The 3,726-nt window shown below is 54.4% G+C and overlaps 1 non-coding gene across 1 annotated transcript; it reads right to left on the bottom strand.

The window, feature by feature from the left end:
- Positions 1-2,996: 2,996 nt before the first annotated feature.
- On the bottom strand, positions 2,997-3,069 carry Trnaa-agc. Its single transcript has one exon. It is a non-coding gene; the product is annotated as a tRNA-Ala (tRNA).
- Positions 3,070-3,726: the final 657 nt, after the last annotated feature.

Raw genomic sequence — 3,726 nt, 5'->3', positions numbered from 1 at the left:
TCCAGACGACTTGGGCACCATGTGCAGCGGTGATGCATACCGACTGCTGCTGGGTCGGATGACTCCGAGACTGAGAAGGCGCTGGAACTCTGCCTTGGCAGTGGCGAGTCGAGCTGGATCCAGACGGCGTGGGCGGCAGAAGACTGGAGGGCCGGTAGTCTCGATGTGATGTCGGACTGAGTGCTGTGGCTCCGGATGATGTGACGGCTGGGTGAGGCTGGGGAATTCTCGAAGGAGGGTAAGGAATGCTGGGTTGTCGGTTCCGACGACGGCTGTCAGTCCGGTGGATGGCACTGAGGAGTGGGAAGCAGGTGAAGACAACTCAGTTAGGTGGTCGATGAGACGGCCTCTCTTGGTGTCGACGAGGAGATCATACGAGGAGAGGAAGTCGGCTCCTAGGAGAGGATGGGAGACGTCCGCGATGATGAAGATCCAGTTGAAATCTCTTCTGAGGCCGAGAGAAAGCGTGAGCATGCGCTGACCATAGGTCTGGATGCTGCTGTTGTTGGCTGCTTGCAGATCCAGTCCGTTGGTTCCGCGAGCACGATCGGTGGGTGTCGCTGGAAGAACACTGTACTCGGCTCCAGTGTCGATGAGGAAGGTGATGCCAGTGTTGTTGTCCTTGAGTCTCAGAAGGCCGCTGGCTGGAGGGACGTCAGGGTTGAGCAGGGCAGGTGCAGACGTCTGTGTCACCTGTCCTACTGTTGGTTTCCCGAAGTCTGAGTTGCGGTTGCAGACCACGAGCACGGTGACTGACATGAGCGCGCGTTGGTACCGAACTTGTGGTGGTACCAGCAGAAGGAAGCACCAGCGCCGGTAGACGTGTTGGTTGCAGGGCTGGGTGACCGGGCAGCAGCAGACAGGTCGCGTGGTGGACGGTGGCGAGCGCGGCCGGGGGCACGGGATGCAGACCTCTCTCGGCGGCGCGTCTCGTCCACCAGTGTGGCGACTGATGTTGTGAGGGCCGTGATACCAGTCAGCAGCTGGCTCATCAGGTCTTGGAGGTGGTAGGGTCCTGCAGGAGCAGCAGGTGAGGCTGCAGCAGGCGCAGAAGTCGATACCGCGGCGAGAAGGCCTGAGGTAGGTGCAGCGACGTCCGACTGCTGCGGAAGCTCCAGGAGTCGGTCGGCAGTGCTAGCGATGGTCGCAAGGTCCGTCCCAGGCGGCAGGCACTGGAGGAAGGGCTGAGTCCGAAGCGGAAGAGCATTGAGGAAGATCTGGCGGATGAGCGGGGAATCTTGTGAGCTTTCAGCTTCAGCAAGGTCCAGGAGATGCCGAAGGAATTGGGAAGGACGCCTGTCGCCGAGTTGTTGGCCAGAGAGCAGGCAGCGAAGACGCTGTTCGACTGATTTGCCGAACCGCTGACGGATGGCGTCGGAAAGGATGGTGTAAGGTCGGTCTAGAGGAGGGTTGCGGAGGATGTCGGTGAAGTCGCGCAGGAGGTGGCCAGGAAGAAGAGTAGCGGCGATCCGGAAGCGGCTGAGCTCATCGTCCACAGCTGCCTGAGAGAAGAAGAGGTCGAGCTGGACGAGCCAGATCACGGGGTCCTCCTCGAAGAAGCGCGGCGGCGCGACGTGGCTGCGTGGCGCGGTCGCCACGCGGAGGTAGTCCGGTTGGGCGGCAGCGGCAGCAGCAGCAGCAGCGGCATGCGAGGCGGCGGCGGCGGCTGCACCGGCGCCGGCGGCTGCACCGGTGCCGGCGGCTGCACCGGCGCCGGCAGGCTGGGTCTTCTGGTCCATGGCTGCCGAGAGCAATGGTCGGGAAGATCGGTGGCGGCGACGGCGACACGGCGATCGGCAGGTGCTGCGGTGCAGCTGCAGAGGTAGCCGGACGGTAAGGTGAGCCGATGAAGTAGCTGGATCGTAGTGCAGCAGTAGTAGTCGGCGTTATCCAGTTACACTCAGCTCAAAAGAAGGATCCTCGTGGAGACACACCATCCGCCACTTCCTTCCTACACAAAGAGAGCTGGAGGAGATAGCTCAGGGTGCAGGCCAGTGTCGGTGTGACTGGGAACACGAGGGGATAACGATCCCTTAGTGCGCAGAACGCGGGGTCACCAATCTGGCTGGTGTAGCCAGTAGAAACACTGTAACATACAGATATCTCTTGTATTTCGCCACAAAATCGAGACATATATAATTTTACATACGAACTTACTTATCTAGTATTGCACACATGTTGGCGAGAACATCGAATGTAATAAACGAATACATATGGTTTTTAATATACACATAGCCAATGCAGTTGTCCAAACAATACAGCAGTTTAAGCGAACGGAACGTTAAAAGGGGGGCGCACAACTTAATCGAAGGCTTTAGCAATTTAGAGACTGGTAAAAGCGACACCTATTAACAAAACTGTAACTCGCGGTTCACAGCATCTAGCGGTGACCGGCGGAAGTAAACGCGCCTAGCGGTGACCGGCGGTACATGCAGGGGCTACAGTTTATCCCAGTTTATCACTGAGCTATGCCGGCTGCGATGCACACTAATCTAAGTTCGGATTGTTAAGCCACGGCCGTTTAGCGATAAGCACAATAGAAGATAAATAGGTATGCTTTCTACGAGAATGGAGCATTAGAGCGCTAGTTTTGCCTATACCTACTTTCATATGAATATTTATTGATCTTGGCTTATTGCCTAGCATGCAATCGAAAAAGGTAAATCGATTTTTTTTTTTTGGCACAATTTATACGATTTTGTCATTACGGGACGGTTGGAAATTTCACCTGTAGGTAGGTACTCTGTATGACGTTTTAACTTTTAATTGAGTGGTATGCATAAAGTTGACTTTATCCGAGGTCATACTAGGCTCGATATAGGAAATCAGGGAGTACGTTCCATACTCGTGGTTGTCGTTTTTGCCACACACTAAAAGTTCCGGAGCAAGGGTTCATTTCGTGTAGCGCGAGTCGTCGCATTCAAATTGGCCGTTCTCATGAGGCGAGGGCACCTAACATTACCCCATGGTCACATGGTCCAAAGTGAATAAAGGGTTGGAGCTGCGGGGTATCGATCCCCGTACCTCTCACATGCTAAGCGAGCGCTCTACCACTTGAGCTACAGCCCCGTTGGACCGGTACCGGACTCTCGTTTTTCGGTCCGGTCGACCCGTGTTGGTCCGACGGCCGGGCCACGCTATCACGACCTTCCATGGTGAGACCACGCCCCGTCATGGTTCCCTTCCCTTCACTTACGGCGCGCGGCGGCGGGAATACCAGTGATGGTCGAAAGGTGGACCTTCAACCGTCTCTGTCGTCTCCATAATCTTCGGTCTAACGATCCCTACTATACCTACCTGTGCTTGCAGTCGACAATCGACATGCCGAATTAGCTAACAGTTCATTTAGTGACAGTGGCATACACGTTACACACAAACACATTGACATTGCAGCAAGCACTTCCACGCATAGCATGGCTCGGAGGCCGGGGCCCAAAACGTAAGGATGAGAAGTTATGCCATTTGCGTCAAGATAAGATAAGTGGTTATCGTGAATTCTTTTTTATGTATTTTGTTTATACCTACCGTAGAATGTTACAAAAAGTGAAAGATGTGCAGTTTAATAATAGACGATTCGCTCCTCACATTATCACATTCTGTCACGTTATGACTAGGATGTCGGCGATATTCTTCATTTCTGTTTGATGACGTTAAATTGATATCCGAACTGGCAACTGTGACCAGTTACCACTTCCACTGGCCATTCTCTCTAAGACGAACGTTACT

Source organism: Amphibalanus amphitrite, unplaced genomic scaffold, assembly GCF_019059575.1.
Source record: "Amphibalanus amphitrite isolate SeventyFive unplaced genomic scaffold, NRLGWU_Aamphi_draft 000198F_arrow, whole genome shotgun sequence".
NCBI classification, from domain to species: domain Eukaryota; kingdom Metazoa; phylum Arthropoda; class Thecostraca; order Balanomorpha; family Balanidae; genus Amphibalanus; species Amphibalanus amphitrite.
Note: the sequence above shows the minus strand (reverse complement) of the source record. Positions and strands in the feature narration are given on the sequence as shown.